At 38.9% G+C, this 24,941-nt stretch overlaps 1 protein-coding gene across 12 annotated transcripts in view; it reads right to left on the minus strand.

Moving 5' to 3' along the window:
* THRB (thyroid hormone receptor beta) overlaps positions 1-24,941 on the minus strand; it is a 163,955-nt gene that overhangs the window by 117,823 nt on the left and 21,191 nt on the right. For 6 of the 12 annotated variants that reach the window (XM_074538570.1, XM_074538604.1, XM_074538592.1 and 3 more), the window contains exon 2: positions 3,270-3,299. The exons of 2 other annotated variants lie outside the window; for them this stretch is intronic. The gene's annotated coding sequence lies outside the window, so the exon portion shown is untranslated. Of the gene's footprint in view, positions 1-3,269; positions 3,300-4,402; positions 4,566-23,933; positions 24,052-24,941 lie in introns of those variants that run through there. 4 more of the 12 variants (XM_074538598.1, XM_074538563.1, XM_074538578.1 and 1 more) reach the window with 3 other exon arrangements.

Below are 24,941 nucleotides of genomic sequence, written 5' to 3' on the forward strand. Positions count from 1 at the left end.
ATGTTTTAATCTCTTTTCTATTAAAAGGATCTACTGCCTCTTACCCAGTAAGACAAGAATTCACTTCCCTGTAGCTGAAGAGAATTAAAAGATGAGTGTCCTCCACTCTCACTGTTCCATGCACATCCCAGAGCAAACATACAAGTTACTACTTTTTCAGTTTTGGGGAAAGCAGATTCTTGTATCCTAGGAATTCTACATAATCTGCTAAAAATGTTCCCTGCCCTTTCTACTCATAGGGATATTAAGAGTGGTTATAGAAGATCCTGTGTTAAAGACAATGGAATTATGCTCATTGAGCAACTGAAGAAAATTCTGAACTCCTTCAGGACTTTACTTGTATCACAGAAGGGATTCAATAAGCTTTATAGAATAATTATTATTTTTCACGGAACACAATAAAAAATGCAAACCACTAAATAAGTCAGGTATAATATTAGAAGATTGTGCAGAAGGATGCGTTTATGGGCTGATCAGACAGAGCAGGAGCTGGCTCAGTATTGGTGCCCAGGGCTGAAGCACACAATGTACAAGCTCAGCAGTGCTGAGTACCCACCACCGCGTCTCTGCAAGGATCTGCTCAAAGACTTTTCAACCTTTCACCACTGAAACAAGAGTGACCTGCTCCACCTCAGATTTTGGAAATTCTGTGGCAGGCTGTACCACATAAGAGCCTTTGTTGGTGGAGATGTGGATTTAAAAGGCCTGGAGGAACTCTTATGGTAATCTGGTCTGACTTCCTGCCTGGCACAGCCTGTAATATCTCATGCAGCAATTTCTTTACAAAGCACAAGAACTTGTAACTGTACTAGAAGATATTTCAGAAGCAGATCTAATCTTGATTTAATTACTCCAAGTGATCTACCACATTCCTTTCTAAGCATTTCCAGTGGTTAATTACACCCATGGTATCGTAATTCCAACGTGAACTCCTCTTCCTTATCTTGCCATGTTTTTGTCTGTTGGAGCCCTATCCCATCTCCCTATACTGATATTTTTAGATACTAACCACATCACACTTCAAAATTCTCTTATCTGAGATAACTAGTTTGCCTGCTTGGCAAAGCTAAACAGGGATTCCTGAGCCAATTGTGCAGCATCTGTGGTGGTGTATTAGAGATAGCTTTTGACTAAAGAGACTAAAAGAGAAAAGTCAATTCAAATGCAAGGGGAAGGCACCAAACATCTTTAACAAGCTTTTCCAGCTTCTGCAGCACCCATTTGTATGACCTGGAAATTTGGGATGAACAGCACTGTGACCTGCATAGCTTCATTTTCAGCCTAACTGAAAATTTCGAGCTCAAACTGCATCAGTTACTAAACACTACAGTTAACTTAGAAAAAGATGGCTGATGGCAGGTGGTTTTCTACTGCCCATATGTCAAATCACATAAAAATGACCTGGTACTTCTGCAGGCATTGCCAAGGCAGAAATCCAGAAGTGAGCAATGTATACCTTAAAATACTTCCAGCTGTGACTTGGGTAAACAAAATAAGTAAATTTCCACTACTGCTGTCATGCTATATTACTTAGGCATATTACTTAGGGATTTGTGTTACTGTGGCCTTCAGAGGCTTCACATAAGGCTCCCTTGTGTTAGGTGATCACCTACAGACACAGTGAGTTTAATTCGTTTCTGCAACGTTTGCCCAGTGCTTGTATGGCTGAATCCTGGTAAAGAGACAGAAGGAGGACTTGTGTTCTTCCTGGATCATGGATGCTGATGAGATCAGTGTACAAAGACTGCTCAGAACTAGAATTTCTTCTGGCATTTACTAAATCCCTGCACTACCCATGTGGTTCTCAACACATTATAAAGTTCCTTAGCTTCATTAGCCCTGTTACAGAAGGGTGTTCAGTCCTTCTCCTTCTTTTTCCCCCTGATTGGGGGAAAAACAGCATCATTTTGCTGTCTCAGAGATGTATTACATAAGCACACACCTTTGTAACTGCAAATAGATGCACATACTCTCCATGTACCAATACAAAGTAAGAATTGCAAAGATAGTCTGCTATTAACACCACCATTTGTTATGACACCTCATTACTTTTTCACAACACTACTGTTTTTTCCATCAATACTTCACATTTCTACTCACTTGCGGTTTCTAGCAGTTTATATTTTGCATAGCTTAAATGCCTTTTTTTTTGAGCCTCCCTCTTCCCTATTCCAAGAATGCCCCTCTGCAAACCAGGAACATAGTTTATGCAGACATATCAACTTTTATTGATGTTAACAGCTTTTAAAAAAATTTGTTATGAACACACTTCCATTTGGAAGTCATTTGACTTGAAATAGGTGTATGAAATTCAGCTAACAACTCTGCAAAATTTTACTTTAACCACTGATGCAAGAAACCAAACTAGGCAAATACAGGAGGAAAAAAACCCAATAACCAACAATACTTCCCTTCCTTGGAATCCTAGAATGACTATTATAATTGAAATATTAATTGTGACAGAAAAGTAATTATGTATTTTTGTAATACTTTGAACAGGTTCATACTTCAGCTGCTTGTCAGAACAACTTGTTATTGTACACCTGGTTTTGTTATTCGACAGCAATGCTTCATTTTCTAGGTGACACACCACATGAATGTCAGCATCCTCACTAGCAATGGAAGAAATGGAAAGATAAAATCACTTTTTTAACATCCATTACAGTTCATTAGTATATTGAAAGACCTTCTTCTGCCTTTTGCTCATCTAGCAGATGACTGAGAGTCCATTTACAGAATGCAGCTGAACTATGTTATATATAAGGGGAAATATTCACTCCTAGAAGAGTTCACCCCTCCTTGATTTATTGAACTACATAATTCATAAACTCCCACCACCACACCTCAAAAACCAAAAATCTGTGACCAAGCTACTTATTTTATCAGCACATTCTCTAATGTTTCATTTTCAAACTGAAAGAAAACAAAGATTTTCATTGACTGCGTAGTGAAAACTATATCATCTGCTGACAAATAATTAGCTGTAAATTCCTCACACACAAAAAGAAGTTTCCAAATCTATGAAGGCATCTTATTTTGATTAAAGACCAAATAGTGCTTCAATAACAACAACCACAAAAAAGTTAAATATTGCTAGACTCATTCTCTTCCTTTTTTGTGCTTTGACACACTGACGCAAACTGGGATCTACTAGTGAAATGTGAAACCTACTGGTCCAGGATCTAGCCTAAAATGCTGAGTATATTTGTTAAAATTATCTCAGATTAACTTGAATATCTTACTAAAGTGGAATTAAAAAAATTTCTTACCTTATTAGAGCTTCATTTTCTGTTCTTTCACTGAAAAGAGTAAAGAAATCTGTATTAAAGATCCATTTGGTTAAAAGAACCTTCTGAAGTAACTATTTCAGTTTCACTTCAATTAACACCAAAACTAAAAGGTTCTTTTTACATAACTGCAGTAAGTCTCTGTTATTTTGCAGGGTTAATCATTCTCAACACTCTGGAGTGGAGGCCTTTTATTTATAAATTATAAATAATTTATTTGCCATCTTAATTAGCTGTTCTGAACAAACATTTCAAATGCTTTGGAAATATCAATACAAACAACTGGTCTCATCAATTCACCACCTAAATTTCAGGCTGATTAGACACATTCAGTAGGTTTATTTTCACTTCAAGCTCTATCTCATGAACAGTATTTGTGTTTGTGTTGCCCTTATTTTTATTGGACATTTGGTATTTTCTAATATAGGATGGGTTTCATTGCAGTATGCCCATTTAAAGAGTTCCTCAGCCTGGAAGGTTTTTTTAAAGTAGCTATTTTCTGCTCAAACCCCAAACAGGTAGGGTCAGTGGCAGTTTAGAAGAATGAAAGCATCAAGCCATTTCAATAAACACCCACTTCAACTCAGCTGCTCTGAGTGACACATTTGTCAACAATCTACCAACACACATCACAAAATCAAAACCCAAAAAAGCTTTAAGAGTATTCTGGGAAAGTTCAGGCATAACTCAGAACAATCAATGAATGGTGAGGCATGCAAAAATATTCATTAATCTTTTATTTCTTCATTAGTTTTTTTCAGTCCTTTACAACCAGGGAAAACTATCTGCAAGCATCTATCTGCATTATAACTGGGAACTGGATTCTAGTAACTCTGTAGTAAATGGGGAGTTTTTGTCACCAATGCATGCAAGAATAAAATAACACTTTTTCTTATTTCATTTTCTAAATTAGCATAATATACAGCATGAAATAGAAAACAAAAAAGCCAAGTCTAATAAAATCTGACAATTATTAGCAGTATTTGTTGAAAAGCAGAGAAAATCATGCTGAGTCACAGGCAAAGCATCTCAACCTCTAGCACTTTCTGTACACTTCATTAGCCATCAGTCAGTATGGTTAGAGATTTACAGATGAAGAGAAAACAAGGAGAGACCTTGTTCATCTTTGCCAAGGACAAATTCGAAGCTTGGCCTCAAAGCATGCAATCAATGCAATGGTTGAAGAGATGGATTCTCTTCACTGCTCTGCAGTGAAAATACTGTCATTTGGGGGACAGCAGGGTTCAAACAGAGTCTTCTAGGAATGAATCTGTCAATCTGAGGGAAACAAAGCCGAAGAGATTAGTAGAAGTGCATCTTCCCTTCATTTATGGTATGGTCACCTGATATTTTTGAGAGACCTATAAAATGAGACTGCTTCACACATGGAACAGGTAAACTTACAGAGAGACATTCCTGGAGTGCAGTAAAACACTGGATTAACCACCCATTTTGAGAAAAGCCATGAGATCCCATTTTTATGAGTCAGCTCATGAGAGCTGACATTTACAAAGTCTGATTTCCCACAACAGAGTACCTGCACATGTTACCTTTAAGGGAAGAAAAATAAATATAAGGTCACTTAATTATTTAGTCAAACATAAAATCCTCATAGGTTTAATTTTTCTACAGCTCCCACAATAATCAGCTATTGAAAAAATACATCAGTACCAGATTAGTTCACATTTACCTGTCTGGCTGCAGGTGTGGGTCACCCACAAAAGGTAATTTAAGAAAGATTTTGCTCGCAGAAATCAAGGGACAGAACCAGTAAGCATTTTATCACTGAATGCTATGCAGGGTTTCAATAGGATTGAGTGGGATTTATTACAGCACAAGCCAAATCCTTCTTACTTTTCTCATGCAAAACACCCATTGAAGCTAGCCAGAGTGCAACTGAGGACATATTGCATCCCTGATTCTCTATTACTCACCTGTCACAATACTACCGCGCTCCACAGCACCAAGTTTCTGGGAACAGAATGTTTCTTTCTGGGAAGGGATAGGAATACCTTACAGGCTAGCCTGTTTTAAATATAAAGCAGGTACAGAAGCAAGTCTGAAGAAGACTAAAAGTCATCTTGGACTTGTGACAAGATCCACAGTTTCAAAGAAAAGTATTTCTATGCTAGAAACACTCACAGTGAAAGCTGCTTTGAAGCATATTTAACGCATCCTACATACTTTTAAAAGAAGAATGAAAGCTTACTTTGGCAGGGTTTATGACTCCCAGAAAAAAAAAAAAATCAAAAAACCAAAAAACCACCCTAGCATGCTTAAAAAAACCAATTTGCATAAGTTTTCCTTATCTGATCTAGCTGTTGATAACAGGACAAGCTATAATGAGGGCCATGAGCACCTCCCGTCACAAGTTCTCATGGGATCTGCTGCCTGTCTAGCTCAATGGTCTCAGCAGACATTTGTTCAGAGGATCAATTACTATCTCCATCAGGTAGCAAGAAGCTTCTAGCCTGAGAAAATCTGGCTTTTATCCAAGTGGAGATAACCTCCCCTCCAGTGTGCCCAAAACAACACTGGATAAGTGAGGTGCAAGCATTCAGTGGTCCCTGCAGAAGACTTACTGGGTTTCCTGCTTTATCTGCCTCGGACACCTTGGCAAAGAATTTAAAATTAAAATATATCTCCTGTTAACTGCCTTCAAGCTTGAAGCCTACTGCTTAGATGGAGGGGGAGAGCGCTACAGGGGAAAAAAAAAGTAAAAAAAAGTGAGGACATTTACATTGCAATATTCAGATGTGTCATCTTGCTAAGCATATGCCTCTTTACAGTAAAAACCATACTTGTTGCCAGTCACCAAATGTGTTAACTTTGGACAGACTCTAGGAGGATTCTACCAGACTGCCTCAAAGGCACATCAGTACCATTAAGTTAAACTAAGTAGACAACTGTCCACACTCAGTGACAAGAGGCCCTGTAAATTCATCAGGGTATTTACAATTATCCTTTCAATCCCGGTACCAAAAAAAAAAAAAAAAGGGAGAAAATAATTGTAAATATTTTTTTCAAGTTCCATCTTTTTCATAACAACTTATGAACCTTCTCAGTTTTATAAATACTATCATTAACACTAAAAAAACTACTGATAAGAGATTGTTAAAACAATGTACTTTGCTACTGAAGACGTTCATGATTTTTCTCAAGGAAGATTCACCACTGACTTGTTGAATCACAGGAAACCAATACTGCTAAAATGATCAGACAGCAGAATAGACGTAGATGAAAATTTCCTACTTTAGCATACAGAAAATTTCTGACTGCATGAAGTTGTCCAAGTAAAAATGTTCCTTTTTGTTTCAGTCATTATTTTACCCTTTTTGTTGTATGCTGCTTAGCAGAAACTGAAAAACTGAAGATAACTTGTCATTAACTAAAGTATGGGTTTGATCCCAAAAAAGGAATACACACAATTAGCTAAAACAACTTATTTTCATATGATCCGACACTTATCCAGTACACAGTAGGAGAAAAGACATCCAAGTGCTCTTCAGAAAATTTAGATATAAAGTGTGTATTCTGCCTGAGTCTTTGAAGAGCTATCAGATTAGGGATGAGAGCAGTACTTTTCTTCTTATACTTTTCTTCTTATCCATCAAATCCTATTCATCCTATTAAAACTTACTTTCAAGCTCCTCACACCCATCACAGACATCTTCATTTGAAAAAAAACTGGTTACCAAAAGATAGCATCTATTCAATCCTCCAGACAGAATCACCCCAGAATTTATTTCAGTTTACTTTTTTAGTCCCTGCAGGACGCTCTGGTGTTCAGAAGTCCACAAAGAGACTGATTGAACTCACTACAATTTCCTTTTTCACAAAAGATCCCAGAAAGCCACCCAAGCCTGGAAAAGCCATAGAGTTCTCATTCCATCAGAGCCAAGGAAGGAAAAAGAGAGGAGTGGGGGATGAGCACTCCTGACCAGGAGATAAATTCGTTCTTAAAGCTGCTCCAGTAAGTTTGGCTTTCAGTTCTTCTGTTTAGCAACTCCCAGTCAGAATTAAAAGTATGACAGTGGAGGTGGAATAAAAAAGAACAAAAATGTAGGGGAAAGAAAAGGACAGCAGGGAAAAATCTCGCTGACCTCCCTCAGCAAAGCTCTTCCTGAAGATGCAAGGAACTCTGCTGGCACAGAAAGTTAATTTAATTCTTCCTGCCCCACCAGTCTTGACTCAAGGCCATTTGATTTCACAGTTCCAGTATCTGCAGTAGTTAACAAGCCATGCCATGCACTCTGCAGAGTGAAAAGCCATGACTGCAGCATGCCAAAGTCTAATCTGTGACAGGCATTCCCAGTCCTGGAACTCCACACAGCGCGCCTTGGACTGCTCGGTGCTGTGAGGCACCAAGTGTGCTCAGCCTGAACCAGTGCTAATCACCATCAGCATGCAGGCATAGGCTCTCTGCAGGATAAAAGGGCAGAAGAAAGCCTGTGTTTAGGTTGGCCAGCAAGAACAAGATCATAGCTGGGAGGCAGAAAACCCATAAAATCGCTCCACTTAAGGCATACATACAGATTAAAAATTAACCCCTGCTGCCAAAAAACTGCACGTGACTCCACCCACAGCTCTACCTGCCTATGCAGAGACTGGCAGATGTAAGTGGAATATGTGCTCTGCTGCCCCACCAGCATGACCAGCCAAGAGCCACCATCTCACATCTGTCCTGCTCCCCAAAAAAGTGCCCAAGAAAGAGTCACCATTTATTATTGCTCTTGATGACTGGCTGTCATAGTAATCAAGGACATCAGTGATTTTTTTGGAAGCTAGTCATCCTCCTCGGTATAAGAAGTCTTAAACATCAGCCGGGTAGCTTGACCCAACTGTTGAGAGACGGAATAATGTGGAAACACAAATAACCATTGCTACTGCTGTATGTTTGTTCAGACCATACTAAAGAACTCAAAGCTGCTTTACAGAAAATGCTATAAAAATGCTGTCCAGAAGCCATTATCCCCTCCAGTAAATGATGAGTCCACAGACAGTAATGTCTGCAGTCCTGTTTTGCCAACATTTCCATTACAATTCTCTGCTTTAATGAAGAAGTAACAAGATTAAATACTCTTTGGCTAGCAGACCTTCAAGTTTTCTTACAGTACATTGTATTTACATTAGAATGTTAATGTCGCAATTCTTCTTGATTTGAAAAGTGCAATGATAAATTAATTTACCTTTAAAATAAAAACTGTACCAAAAATAAATGTTTAAAATCTTCAAACTTATTCTACTGCTCTTTATAGAAAAGGTACATTGCTTATGCCATTAAAAAGAAAAGCTAATGCATTTTTGTAAGGTAAGAATTAATTGAATTTAAGAGAACTAAGCAGATCCCAGAAAAGGGTAGCTATTTTCTCTGTACATAACATAATCATATGCTCTAAATCCAGTTATTTTCTTCCTCTGAAAGGTATTTAGGGATGTCATCTCCATAGGGCCGGGCCCAGTGCCGGAAAGCAAACACACTGTAGCTGATTAGAAGCCCTGCATTCCACTTAGGCCTGAAAACCTTGTGTAGGACCAAAGATTCAAGTTTGAAAAGCATCAGGATATTGAAAACAAGCCTTCACACATATTTTTAAATTATTAAATTAAAAAACGTAACCAACCAGCTAATAGTCAAATCTAAGGGGAACCTACAAGCATTATATGCAATGTATGATGACAGTGATATGGGAAGTTTTGGGAACTCAGGGGTATTCATCCCATGTGTGTTTAACCATATACTGCAACTATTGGTGGAGGTCACCACCAATTCTTCTGAGATTGATGGTGCAAACAGCACCCTGGAATCTTCTCCCCTCCTCTGCCAATTTTCCGAAGAGGAACCCAGGGAACAGATAAGATGAGACAGCCAAAACAAGGTTTCTTCAGCCTTTCAATCATCCTCAGACTCAGACTGCTTTACACCAGATGCCTGATTTTAATCATTGTCCATATGTCTGAGTAAGCATAAAGAATCCACTGCAGAGACAAGACTTGGACCTTCATGCTTTTTCTCAGAAAGCCTATACTTTTCTGCTTGTAATCACCCCACTGACAAGTGAATGATTATGATTTTATTAATTGTCCCAGGTTTATCTTCTGTGAGATGGCCAAAATAAATAAGCCAGTATCTTGAAGGACAAACATACAGTAAGTACTGCTGCATAATATCCCCAGCCAGTAAAGTTCATTATTGAGTCCTGGAATAAAATATGACAGACTTTGTTATGTTATCTTTCCCAAGGTGTCACTACCAACCCAACACATCTTAGAACTTAATAAAGCCTGGCAGACTCCAACTCATCCAGAACATGTAATTTTTTTTCCTGCACTGCTTTTTCTAATAACTGGTGCTGTTCTGCTCTTTTTGGGATGGTGGATGACAACCATCACACCTGCACACTGGAATGCAGCTGTCAGGGTAATTCCATCCAAAATTAAGGCAGTTCCATGAAAGCAAATGTTTAATACACACAGAAAAATATGGTGAACTGGTCTGTAGCACACTAAATGCTTTGAGTTTAGGATTTTTTTTTTGTTACATTTCTTTCTTCTGCTTTTTCCTACCTGTATGGCACGAGCCCTGTATAGCACGTATCCCAGTAAGTTGTCCCAGTGCAGTTCAGAACTGTGGCACAGACTGTATGATTTGATCAAGAAATGGCCTTAAACTCTGCATACTGCATATTGAGAGCTATGAACAGTATCTAAAGAATAAATAACATGGAAACCTGACATTTGAAAGTCAGTGAAAGCAAGCTTAAAGAGAAGAGCTATTTCTTCTTATTTATGGGACTCCATAAAGGTTTGAAGGTGTATTGTACAACAACACTGTATAATGATCAGGCCCACAATTCTGCTGGGAAGTGTTTTTCAAACGGCAGTTTTGTTTGCCAATATAAGAAATATGCAATGAAACAGAAACAGGTATTTCTAGAAAAGGGCTTTGGAAAATGTCTCCCTGTGCCCAGTATACAAAGCAAAGATAGATCTTCACTTAAACTGAGTTATATTTCATTAGTGTCTGCAGCTGCCTAACTTCTCTTCATCTTCTGTGGAGAGGCAGTGGACACAATTGTTAGTGACAACAACATAATTTGCCAGTGATATCCAACTATGAATAAATTCAAAATCTTGTTGAATCAAGGTTTTCTGGCTAAGCTAACAGGAAAAAAGATTTAAGAAACTATATTTGCTTTATTATCTGGAGCTAAGGTCAAGTATGCTGAAACTTCAGGGGTTTTTTTTGAAAGGTGAAATTGGACTAAACTCCAATTTAAAGAGAAAAACTGACAGAGTAAAATATTTGTTTAGGACCTATCTAGTAGTGTACCAAACCCAATCCACTGGAACTGCCTTTTGTGTTTATTTCTACCAAAGGAAAACAGAACCAAAAAAAAAAACTATCAAAGTATTCAAATTCAAAACTGGATTCATGCACACTGAAAACTTCTGAATTCACAACTAGCAGGCAAGGGGAAAGTGGTATTTCCCTCACTTTGGATGCTCGGTAAAAAAAGGCTTAATTAACACTTCTGTATTTTCAGAAAGATGGTAGCATTTGCTTGTTTCTTCCAGTATATCACAAGATAATACTCAGCTGCTGGGTTTATGAGGTACTTGCAATTGTAACTCAACAGACAAATCCTTTGTTATAAAGAGAGAACAAATAATGGGGATTTACAAAGCTGTAATTATACCGAGAGGGTTTATGCACAAGGATGTATTAAAAGCAATACTATACACAAAATAACTTTTTTTAAAAGAAATCCTCTGAGCATTATCACTGCTTATAATAAGGGCTCTTCTACCATAAAAGGGATGCTATGCTAAAGGATGCCCGCAGACTCTGCCAAGCTCCTCTAGGTAGGCTGAAGTTGGTAGCACATACCTGTTTTATGGTTAGCTAATGATGATGAACAAGCAGAGCAAACCCCGAGCCCGAAACAAACCGCACTGCAGGCAGATGATGCACTCCAGCAGGCAGCCCCAGCATGTCCCTGCTGCAAGCCTTGGCAGTGAGCGGGAGCAGAGCCCAAGGGGAGCGTGCCATGCCCGGCCGCCACGCCGGCAGAACCGCGGAGCCAGGAGCCCAGCCCGGCTGCAGACCTGGCTCCTGCACGGACACCAGCACGAGGGACAACACACCCACTCAGTAACACACCACCAAGGACAAAAACCATGCTCTTGCCTTTGCACTGGTCCACCTGGTCATGAAAGGTGCCTGGGCACACGGGAGCAGGAAGCTCTGAACCATGGGGGATGCAGCCAGTATTCTGAATCTCCTGTTTCACCAGCAGCTTCCCGAGGACAGGTGATCCCACTGCACCCAAGACCTGTGGCTGGTTGCACAGCATTCCCCAGGGGACCCACTCCAGCTACAGCAGTTCCCTGAGGATGCTTTGAAGCTGGCTGCCAGCCAGCTTGTCCCAACAGTAAGAAAACACAAAAGCAAAGATGACTTCAAGCATCCCACTGTCTGAATTAAAGATGATGTCAGGCTTAACTTCAATATATTACATGAGCAGAATGCAGCTGAGAAGTTATTTTACTATATGATGCACATTTTTTTATTTAGTAATGGTCACGGCAGTTCCTACTCTTGTTAAGTCACAATGATTTCTACATCTCCTCACATGGAGCTGGGAATCACAAAGTCAAAATATTTCGTATAAATTTATTCTGAGATCGTTTTGACCTTACTAGCTTATTGGTAAACTAAAATGGGAGAATCTCATAGTTAATCAAGAAAATACAGTAAATAAAATTGTAATTACTTTCCCAAACCTCTTCTCTAAGATCAGTGATTCATCTTCCTAGTTCAGATTTTTTAAATAACTGATTATTGGTATCACTAACATGCAATTCTGGTTTCTTAAGGTTACACCTAAACACATTGGAACAGTTGTTAGGACAATGTATGACCAAAAAAACCCCACTACTTTATTATTAATTGCTTTTTTGGAGACAGGCATTAATTAGATGGTCAAGGGAATTCCAGATCCATGCAAAAGACGCTAGTGGCACTAGTAATATGTTTCCCAATTATAAACTTTTTTTTTTAAATATACTAATTACAATGTTTTGACTTCTGGCATGGATCCCTGAACCAGTCAGGGCTGCAGGAAGGCAGTGGGACAGGAATGCACAGGGAGAAATACAGTGGTAGGAGGCACTGGACCAAACCCAAGGCACAAGGGGGCTGAGTGGTCCCACTTTGACTGGAGGGAGGAACAGGCAGCATCACCTCTTCTGTCCTTCCACAGCAGCATAAACTGGTGGTGACAGGATGATCACCTGCTGCAGAGGAGAGGGACAGGAAAACAGGGGACAGAGGCAGAGGTTCATACTCTTCCAGCCTGATCCCGCTGATGCATGATTCCATGTCCACAGGCAATAGTAAGACACTAAACATTCTACTTTCTCTCTTTTCCATTTCATTCAGAAAATGTTTTTATAATTGTTTACTTTCTTGTTTAAAAGGAAGGAGTTCAAGAAGTGTTTGAACAATGCTTTCAGGCACATGGTGTGATTCTTGGAGCTGTCCTGTACAGGGCAAGGAGTTGGACTCCATGATCCTTGTCCAACTCCATGGTCCCTTCCAGTCAGGATACTCTGTGATTCTATGACAAAGCAAGTAAATTTAACAGCTAAGCGACAATAGATTAGAAAGTCACATTTTCAATTTTACAAACGAGAAGAGCTTTTGCTACATATAATATTTCAACTTTGGTGTTTGACCCTGAAATTTAAACAAAAAACAATCTGCCATTTTTGTATTTGGGATCAGTCATATGGACTATGCAATGGAAAAAGCTCCATAATTTATCTGAATCATTACTTTATTTTGTTCTCTCATGGTTGCAATTGTTCATTGTTAATTAGATCCAGCCACAACAACTCATTGTGCAAAAGGCATACGCTGTTTTAATCAAAACCTTGGACGGCATTTTGGATGGCATCTTTAAAAACTTGGACAGAACACTCTGTGGTTTCCTCACCGATAAAGAATCAAAATTATTAACTATGAACACATCTTCCACTGGATGCTGACACTTACAATCAGATTATTTGATGAGCAGCTTCTTGCTTCATGGAACTATTTTAGATTTCCTTCTGTTTTGTACCTGCTTTCTTCATTCAGAACAGTAATGAACTGAAAATCTGACCCATAGGACACATCCATGGTGAACTCTAAGTTTTTTAATTTACATTTTATGATGTCATGAAAATGATGCTGTAAACACAAAATCTGACTGTAATAGTCCCATTTATCTGAAATCATATCTTCTTATCTATAATGTTCAAATTATTTTCCCGATTGTTTTAGCAATTAAGAGAATTGACCAGTGTTTGGGAATGAAATACATCAACAAGCTCATGCTTATGGACTGTCCTCACAGATGTATTTTGAAGACAATGTACTGGTTCAGATGATCCTCACAGGTAGTTACTGGTGACAAAAACCTGAACAATATTTCCTTGGCAGAAATAAACACAGCACACCACTTTTATCAATAAATGTATACATTGTCATTCAATGAAACTTTTGATTTTGATGCTGCTGCTTTAAGAACCTCTGCTAGGTCTTACATTTTGCTCTGTAGGATTTAGTTTTTTCTTTTATGTCAGGCTGCTTAGCAGCTTCCTGTTAGAGTGAGTCCAGAGGAGGCCATGGAGATGGATAAGAGGGCTGGAAAACCTCTCTGATGAAGAGAGGCTGAGGGAGTTGAGGTTGTTCAGGCTGAAGAAGAGAAGGCTCTGGGGTCACCTTGGAGCACCTTCCAGCCCCCAAAGGGAGACTACGAGAGAGCTGGAGAGGGACTTTTTACAAGGACAGGATAAGGCAGAATGGCTTTAAGCTGAAATAGAGTAGCTTAGATAAGACATTAGGAGGAAATTCTTTACTGTGAGGATGGGGAGGCACTGGAACAGGTTTTCCAGAGAAGCTCTGGATGCTCTATATGCCCTGGACATATTCAACACAAGGCTGGATAAGGCTTTGAGCAACCTGATCAAGTGGAAGGCATCTCTGCCCATGGCAGGCCCCTGCCAACCCAAACCATTCTATGATTCTGTGATTCCATGAAATAGCCACAAAAATCAGTGTCATAAGAGCTGTAAAAAGAAAATTACAGGGGATTCTATGCTGCAGTATAGAAAACAGTGGAACCTAATACACTGTCTAGCCCATCAGTTATGCCTGCTTTCCTTGCATTAATACAGGCAATAATAGCACAATTGTTTTATAATAAATGACATTATATCATAAATTACATTATTATCACACTGTATTATGTAATTACAGATAGATGTAAAAATCTGATTTTAATCTTCTAACTTTTTCAAACTATTTAAAGCTCTCAAATCTAGTTAAATCTAATAAGCTCAGTTTGAACATACAAGTGGTGATTTTGGATGCCTGGGCACTTCTCTGACCAACTGAAATGTCTTTAATGGAATCTTGTTTCCAGTAAGAACTGAATACCATCTTTCAGATGTTTTAGGTTACGCACTCTAAAATGGCCTTACTCCAAATCATGAGTCACTTTTGAAAATTTAAGATCCTGTGTCTAATCCAGCAAAAAATAAATTCCTTAACTATTATCAGAGTACCACCATAATTTGGAGAAAATGAAAGATCACTTTGGCTAGTTTCTTTCCTAAAGCAAAACAAAACACAACAATCAAGGTTTTAAACTGGCCAGTTAAAAACACAAAAAATAAGCCTCTTTCTTAAATGAAGAAAAAAATATTTTAGATTGCTCCCAAATTAAACAGCTTCTGCCTGTGTTTCAGAAGAAAAATCATAACAGCAATAACAAAAGTTTGTCTCCTTTTTTGACATGGCACGTAATGCTCTACATCAGCCCATTTCGAGCACTGTCCCTCTGAAAGTTTAAACTAAACATTTCATATTTTTATGACTGAATGTAAATGCTAAGGATCAAAATTCCCCAAAATTTACCTAGTAAAATTAACATAAGTAGCAGTTTGAAGAATTGACATTCCAAAACTCTTAAAACTCTGCTTTGCCCAGAGAAAAGACACTGAAAAGGAGAGACTGATGAAACAGCAGCCTGCTTCCTTGTCACACAAACTGTCTGTAATTCCAAGCAAGTTCTGCAAAGTGACTGACAGACATAGTGTTTCAGGAAAAAAAAAATCAACATAGCTGAAATTGTGTTGGTTGAATGCTACAGCACAGCAGACAGCAGCTCTATATGCCAGCACAGCAGGAAAAAAACTCAATTGCTTTTAATAGACAGGCATTTAGTGCAACTAGTATAATCTGGAGTGACATTTCCCCCTGTCTATTATGTAAGCTGAAAGCTAAACTTGTGCTTTTATGCAGTGTATTGCCTATCTTCAACACACTGTTTTATCAGCTTTCTCTCAATTTTTAAGGTATTTTAGTAGCAAGGAAGGGGGGTCTTATCACATCTTTGAGACTCCTTCTTAATATCCTATTTTCTTCCATTCTGTGCTCATGTTGCCACACGGACAGGCTTCAATAGGAACTGTTCTTTGTTCAGTTAGCACAGTTCATATTCTATGTCTAGAAACCCCTCTGAGAATTTTAACTCTCCACAGAAAATAATTTAAAAGGCAAAGAAAAATCCAGAAAACTCAAAGAAAAGAAGAAATCAAAAGATGAAACAAAGAAAAGATGGAATTTAAAAACTGAAAGGGAGTCAATCCATTTTAACAGCATCATTCTCCAACACTTCATTTTTGAAATTTCAGGAAAAGAGGAGAAAAAGCAAGGAAATGGGTAGTTAGAGACATCACCATTTTTATATCCCAGGCATCTTCCAGAATGTGTGAACGTCTACCTTCGCAACAGCAATTATCCCTGACAAGATTTTCAAAATGGCACTCAGCCTTAGGGAGACCAGAGCTTCCTGCACAAAGAGCAAAACAGATAATGACAGACTTGCTCTGCTAAAACAGGAGTTTATGACTCCAAGATAGTTAAATTAATGATTCTTTTCCAATCTTTCTGCCCATCTATCTACTGTTACTCACCTCTGTGCTGCCCCTGGAAAAAGCTGATAACTTAACCAGTAACCCTTTCAAGATAACCAGCTCTGATAGACTCACTTGCCTTTAATATATTTTCATAGACAAATAAAGCTGTCTATGTGCCAAGGAGTCTACATATTTAAGATTCACTTCTCAAAGAAGCAAGTGATTAAAATCTAGTGATTTTGCAAGACAAGTTCATAAGGGCTATAAATACAACACACAGCATCAAAAGGCCTCACCAGCCAGACAGCCGAATACCAGAAGGAGACACAAGGCATAAAAGAAATCAAACCTTCAAAAACAGCTTACCAAATTGATTAGGCAACACTGGAAGAATGAGTCTTACAGGAGACACTTTATCGTGTGTATGTGCCAAAGATGTTTATGATTTCCCTTAAAAGACCTATCTTGCATTATATCCTGGTTGTACTTCAGGAGTCTGTGTCCCACCTGTGTATCGCACAATAAACAACACTGCCTCCATTAGAAGAGTGTCCCTCCCAGGTACAAATCACCTCCTGAAAAGGCACTAAAAATGTCCTACCCCAATGCCTTCAGAGCTGCACCACGAGCAGGAATCTATGACTTTCCCAGCCTGAAGTAGGAGCATTCAGCCTGTATGCACAGACAGCACTGCAGAGCTTGTTGGACTGCCTATGGGTGCAAGGGAGGTGCTGGCCACTCACCCAGCTCTACAGCCCATGGTGCCGTCTGTAGATCTCCCCCTCTCACTCAGAACTGCAGGTCTGCTGAGCCATGCCACTGATGCTGCCCTGTGCATTGGAACAGAAAGCCCCTCCATGAAGCCCTCTGCCAGGAGCACCGAGGGCATGCAAGGCAGCAGCAGCACAGCACTAGCTCAAGGAGCACCCACGGTGCCATGCCCAGGAGGTACCAATACACAGCTCTCCCCTGACACAAGACCCTCCCATAGACAGAGCAGAGCCCAGGAGCGCCCCTGAGAGCCATCCTGACACAGGATCAGGAGAAAAGTTTGAAAAAGCCTTACAAGAGGACAGAAATCTATGAAACTGCTAACATATTCACTCAGAAACCTCAAGATGCTCCTGCACGGAGCAGTGACTGGAATTTCAAATATGAAATATACCATCTACCCTACACCAGACAATGCTCTTCATTTGGTATTGAAATTTAGTACAGGGGCTGAGACTTCCTATGCCCACTAGCTGGAGAGAGCTGTGAAACCAGCCCATGCTCTGCCCTTTTTCAGAAAATAGATGCTGAATAAGACAAGCAATGGGAAAAAAACACCTTAAGCTCAGCAAAAAGAGATTTTTTTTTTCATTACAGCACAAAAACCACATGGCAGGGCCATGTTTCCATTTAGCTTTCTTTGTGTTGGTTCTTCTTTTATATCAGGTGTCGAGCTGGTGATGCTGACAGTCATCTTCAGACCCCAGCTGCAGGTAAGGTCTTTACATCATGACAGTGCTGCTAACATTTCCCCTCTAATTATTTTTGCTCAGTATTCTATTTCCAGGTCCAAAAGTAAGGAAGAGCTTCAAACACTTGGAAGAGGTGCCTCATCCTAAAGAGAATTATCCAGAAAAACTGCAATTCAGAATTAATAAAGCCTCGTGTCTTTTCTACAGAGGTTTTTTGAGTCCTATATGCAAAGGAGAGTTTTTCATTTATCAGGCAGCAGAAAGGGAAGGGCTTTCTACCAGGTGATTTTGAAATTCTTGGTCAAAGGTTAACTTGGTTTTTAACTTCAAAGTACAGAAAAACAGAGAGGTTGAAAGAATACAGTAAAACTTCAGAGGGATCTTTCCAACCTGAAACCAGGCTATGAAGGCAAGTAAAGTTGCCTTCTGTGCTACACCTTTCCTTGCTCTTGGTTTCACAGGCAGCTCCTAAGAAGGGAAAAGGCAAAGTCCGTTTGGGAAAGTTTAAAATATAATCAGATTTTTCTGGCTCAGAGCACCAAAGGTGGAAAGGCAGTTTCACTAATTAAGATCTGAACTTCTGCTTCGACTTCAGTTTTTCATAATGCTACTAGATATTTTAAAATATGGTACTCATTCATTGCAGGGTGCAGCACCCGCAGGGCAGTGAGTAATGGTTTTACCCTTGCTTCAGTACTGGCAGCAGCATGTTGGACTGGAAAATGAACCTCTATTTCCTATCTATTTTTATAATCAGTTTATCTGCCATCTCCTTAATTCTTACCCCTACATGCACACGAGAAGCAAAACATTTGAATCTCAGTTCCAGGCTGAAACGCGCTCACAGCGCTGCCATCGACAGCTCATCGGTGACACTGACTTGGGGCTGAGGACAGCACTTGGCCCCAGCCAGTACATCTGTGGTCTCCATGAAGAATTCATGAGCTAAATCTTTTCACTTCTTCTCTAAACAGGAGACAAAACGGGCGAGTCATCACTTAGTCAGCCAGGGAATGATTCAAAATCTAAACCTAGGATATCATGTTAAGGAAAGTAACTGGTAATAGATACAAAGTATATTTTCTTCCCACAGCAGGAAAAAAGGACAAGATGAAGTTATTCTATTTTTCTATTTTTTGCCTTTTTTTTTTTTTTTGTTGCTTCCATTAATTGAAAATGTATACAATACTCACTAAACATAGCAATAAGATACCAGACACAAAATGGAAATCTGGAGTATTACATGCCCCGATATATTTTGCTGCAGCCTTGAAGTCATAGATGTTACTGAGTTCTGGTTTATTTGCAAGCTTTCCTGTTTCCTGAAACACAAACATTACTTCTGTATTTTGTGACTAGCTCTGTATTATGAGGTGATATTAGCTGAGGAGGTGGCAGCTGGCAGGAACTTTTGATTCGAAGGGTCCTTTCTAACTGATACACACAGAGCTCTGTATTAGCTCTCACAAGATGCACTGTTTACTAAAGATGATTACCCACGAGTAAATAATGAGTCATGATATCCTCAAAAAAGCAAACACACAGAGTTAAAGAATAATTTTTAACATGGGTAACCAGACAGCACTGAAAATTGAATCACTTAGGTGCATTTGTTCTAATTAAGTGCTAAAAACCAGAAAAGCTATAGAAAATAGACATAATTATATAAAAATATGTTGGAAGATCTTGAAAAGACTATCTCTTTTCATATGACTGTAAAGCACCATTTACAAATGGGTAACATAGAAATAAGTACATTTAGTCTTAAATATATGCAGGTACAAACAGAAAAAAAGATTTTTATTTGGACAACACAACACAAACAGACCATGGTAATTTTGTCATTCTTGATGGATTACTACTCTATCCTTACAAACAATTCAGAGCAAACATATTGGAATTCAGGCAAGAAAGCAGCACAAATTTAACACCATAATAATAATAGGGATGCAAACTGCTCATTTTTATTATATGTTATCAGATGACCTCTTAGCACTTTGGGAATTTAACATCAGGAAATTCACCTCCAGACAATCACCAACAGTGGTGAAATAGTCTCTCCTTCATTATTGCTACTTCCATATGCATCTTATTTGTAATGCTACCTTACACATTTCTAAAACCACCACCAGGCTCCAGAAGTTCCTCAGGGGAGTATGATGACAGAATGAAGATTATGAAAAACAAGCTTACATCCACCATTCACCTGTAAGGATTTTGCCTGAAACAGTTTGCTTCCAGACATTCTGCAGAGCCACCCAGACACCTGTGAAGCTCATCAGCAGTTTTAGAAGACAAATTAAATTGTATCTGGTGATCCTTTGTGACTTTGCAGCAGCTGAGTGGTAGGTCCGGAGTAACAACAGGACTTAAAGACCATAAACATACTCTACTGGAACTGTGACTTTTCATTTAAACTCCTGAAATGTTTCCTTGTAAGGACTATACAAGAAAAAGCTGGATTCTTAAAAAAATTTAAGAACAACGAGGAATTACATGACTGTAGGAAACACCAAGCACCTAATTTGTTTTCTTTGCACACACTTGTTAGAAAAAATCCAGTTGAAATGGTGTTGTCCAAATGTTAGGACTAATGCTCTTCATTTGACATGCTACATTCTGAAATTAGGGATGTCAGGACATATTTGAAAAATTCACGAGGATGAAAGGAGTCCCATTGGATTTCTTTGCACTGAAAAGCACTGAATTTCTACCATGACACCTCTGCTCAAACCCAGGTATGACCACCCCATTTTGGGGAGTGCTGCCCAGCTGGAATACCAAGCAACTAGAGGAAAAAAAGCCGGTGATTCTGACATGGTAGCTTTTCCCCAATTTCTTCCCTGTCTACTTCTCCTAGCATTGGTCTTGAAATGTAATCTCTCGTGCTTTGACCAACCTACAATCCCCATATAGTTAGTCACAGTTCAGATTTTTTTATTTAAATTAAATTAAACTTGTGTTAAATTAAATGTAACTTGTGATTTTAAATCACAAGTTTCACGAAAGCTGTCGTAACATTTAGAACAGTGTTTCTTTTGAGAAGAACCAAACAGCCAGTGAGATGGCCAACCACAGCATGGATCCCACAACCTGCCCTGCAACTTTTCTAAATTACAGACACACTTCTGAATTAGGGTCGCAGATAACCTGCAATTCTGCAAGGTCCTCCTCCTTTTCTGGCTGAGTGGTGATTGTTAAGATCACTGAAGAGGCACGGAGTAGCTTTAGCTGCCAATGCTCCTAATAAGAGAGATGGCACTTCTTCCCTGACAAGCCACAAACCTTAAAATACTACCAAAAAGAGAAGGAAAAGGAAGAAAAGATCAGCGCAATCAGAGCACTTCAGCTAGAATAAAGACTCCTTTAGGGCACTTTAACTTCCAGTCTGAAGCTTAAAGGGAAAATTAAATAAAATCTAAAATGTCACACAGTGCTTATAAGATTGCATGTGCTTACTTTAGGCAAATACCACTGAATCCTATTTTTTGCTGTATCTTGCTTTATATTATTGCATATGTTTAACTGAGGAAAAATATTACACTTAAATAAGGAAATACTTCAATGTATTTTCCTTCCTCCTTTCCATGATGGAAATGCCTCATATTTCCAATGCTGTTACACTAGAGTTAAATTAGGTCAAAGGCATTTAGTGTTCAAAACCAGGACATATCACTAATACCAAAAATTATCATGGAAGAGGGGACTTCAGTAGGTGCCTACTCCTCATTCTACCAAAGTGTTATCGTTCTATAATTCACAGCTGCTGGTGCTTTACACAGCTTAATTCCTATCGGCCACTCCCAGGGTGGTAATACCATCACACATGGACCAAAGTCTAGGAAGTAAATCGCCTTGTTAAAATTTTTAAACCCCTCATTTTTTGCAGTAAACTTTCACCAATTCTTTCAGTAAATACAAGGTCACTAATGGATGTATACAGACAGGGTGTGTATATATGTGTGTGTGTATCTATATATATATAGATACACACACATATTTGCAGTCTTTTCTAGTTTAATTCTTGTTTCACACTCTATTATTTTTCAAAATCTTGCCTGAATTCTTTGCTGCCTAATCTCTTCTGGTTAGGAAAAGAAGACTAAATAAGGAGCAGTACACGAAAGGGAATGCAGTGTTCTAGGACTGGGCTTGTGTGAGCTACAGGAAAATGGTACAAAACTGAGAAGAGCTGGGATAGCTGTAGCATGACATCATGACCTCTGTTTACAGCCACAAATTACATCAGCAAAGTGACAGTGTTCTGAGTGACCCTGCATTGCTTCATTTTCATTACTGTGCCTGTCTTCACCTTACTGATTCTAGTAATTTCCTCCAATTTGATAACAGTCTAACAAACACATACTTCTACACGTCCAAGCAGAAGACTCAATTTTACTGTCAACACAGCCAGATCAAAGCAGCTAACCTGTTGTGGAAACAGCATGGCCAACACCCTAATAATGCCCCAATTTCTTCTGTTAACCAAAGAGACAAAATTATTCTTAATTAACAATGTGTAATTCAGCAGAAACATAACTTGAACATAAGTGCTGAACGAAAGTGAAATTCATTAACTCAAAAATACAATGTGTTTGCTCCCAGAAATTCAGCTGCTGATCTACAAAATGTTCAGAAGATACAAAAATACGTGCTATGCTGCACATCCAGAGATAATAGGACAGAACAGTATCTTAATTCAGTAGGTTTTGCTCTATTTGTTGAATTACATAATGTTGATTAGAGGACATTAGCTTGGATTACAAAGAGAAGAGCATTAATTGCATTCAGTATCGATACCACTGGCTAACTGACATATAAGAGTATAAGGAGCCTTGAGTTTTCACAAACTTTCACCAAGTTTTTCATAAAGATATCAGTAAATATGAAATGCAACAATATTCAACAATGAGATTCCACATTATAACAGAAAAAGAAAAAATAGAACAAAACCAAAGCCTAAGGTAAGGGTCAGAAAAAAAATACATAAGAGCATGGTATAAATTTAATCCCCAAATCAAGATATTAGACTTGCCATATACACAGATGCAGATGGCTGGGTATACTGATTCCAAATTTAGCACTGTAGATAAAATTACTTCCATCTTAAAAACACCCTGTAAGCAGATAATTTTGCTCAGAAAACTGTTGAGCTTTGGAAAACAGCAAGCTTGTATCACCTACCTTTATTTTTGCCTTTCTCGATTCTCCAGCCATAATAGCCACTGAAGACAATCTCATTAAGTTTCATTTTGGAGTCCTGACCCCGATTTCAAACATTGCAGGAAGACATGCATCTACTTAACACATGTAATGCTGACCCAATTTTAAAAATCATTGCTGGGATCATTGCTTTTTCTTTCTGACCTTTCACTTCTGGGCACTACTTAAGGTCATAATCTGCCTGTAATATTCACTGAGACTTTTTCACGTGGAAGTGAGGCAGTAATTCCACCCCTTTGATATTATTAAAAAGGTAACTTGTTCACCACTGGGAACATCACTGCAGAAAACACAATTCCAAGTAAACTGACAGTATAGCACCACAAAGACTGCTGGCATCTGCTGGCTATAACTTAGTACCTCAGATTTGCTATGCTGAGGCAGAATATAAAAGGTGTGACACCAGACATCATTTTTTCTGACTCAAAATGTATCCACCAAAAAAAATGCAAAAAGCATGCAGCAAACACGAATCCCTGAAGATTATCCTCAATACAGATAAGCTCAACAAAAGTTAAGCGATTAAACTCTAACTTCTGATCTGTCCATCTGCTTTCCCCACTTTGTCCTGCTCTCCACATGGGAAAACAGGTGAGGTCTTGAATTACTCATATGTAGCTCTGTAGTTTTGCCCACACCCTTCTTCCTGTTACACCATCACCCAAGTGTTGTGAAATCTGGAGCTCCTAACAGAGATTGCAGATTTTAACTTCACACAGCAATAGGTAAAAGCTCAGTCCTATTCTACCACATGCCTTGCAACATCTGCCAGGTTGAATGTCTCAAATTCTTCCTGCCTAGTGCTCTTTCTGAGTTTAAATATTTCTTCTCTTAAAGAAGAGAAAACCCAAACTGATGTTTCCATAGTCCTAATTTGCAAACTGTTTCAAGCGCTTTTAGATTAGATTACCCTCCAAATCAAACAGAGTAATGCCATACTACCCTCATGTCCCAAACACAGACCGTCCTAAGACCGTGCAGGGCTTACAATGCCTTTGCTTCTTTCAGCTGCCCATGTTCACACAAACAGCTTTCACTGACTCCAGGAGATCTTCGAAAAAGTATGGGATGTTCCACTCATCCAAAGCTCTTTAAAGGGGCAAGACCTAAAGAAATATTGGCAAGATTAGGCATGATGTATAAGGAAGCACTTAGCAAGAAAACATTAGAAAAGAAAATCAGTCTGTAGATCTGATCTTGTAGATCTGGGCTTCAGTGGCAAAAGTCTCCCTTTACATATCTTTCGCACACCATCAAATAATTAATTCAGCTGCAGAGACTTGTGATCATCAAAACCAACTACAGCTATATTTATACAGACACGTTTTGAAGAGGCTGAGGTCAAGTTAGATTGGCTTGGAGTTGAACTTCACAAAGAGGAGTCCAAGCTTTTTGTCTTATTGCACACTATGTTTGCACAGCCAGCAAGCAATACCCTGTCAGCAATCCAATTCCCCTTTTCTTTCTATCTCCACCACAAATTGATGCTCAACCTTCCTGCTAGTTCTGAGCTGAGGAAATAAACTGTTAAAAATATTGAGAAATTATTTTTTTTCAGGAAAAAGGCAGCCTGCACTGGTATTGTAAAACACAGGTCAAACCAATGTGAACTTCTATTATAAGCATGAGTTTCTAGCTGCCATTTGTGGATGAGCTCTATCTATGAGCAAAGGTAAAGAGATGTCTGGTACATGCCTGGCTGCCAGCCAGTGTCCACACTGGTCCCCACAGGGCTGCCTCGTGAGCAGGTGTAGCAGTAATCGCACAGGGAAGATTGCTTGAGCTCAGGTTTTGTGGCTGCAATTCCAACACTTTCTTGCTTTCAGAACTTGGGTTTCTTGCTAGAGAGACAAGTAACCCTAGAAAGAGACTTCTGTAAATGCACTGGGAGCCAAACTGGACAGCAAAGTTTGAGGGAGAGGGGAGGACAAAGGTTCACAGAGTAGTCTGCTTATGTAAATTTAGCTCTTTACATTTACATTCGTATGAGCAAAGT

The sequence above is a fragment of the Zonotrichia albicollis genome, chromosome 1, assembly GCF_047830755.1.
Source record: "Zonotrichia albicollis isolate bZonAlb1 chromosome 1, bZonAlb1.hap1, whole genome shotgun sequence".
Taxonomy (NCBI): domain Eukaryota; kingdom Metazoa; phylum Chordata; class Aves; order Passeriformes; family Passerellidae; genus Zonotrichia; species Zonotrichia albicollis.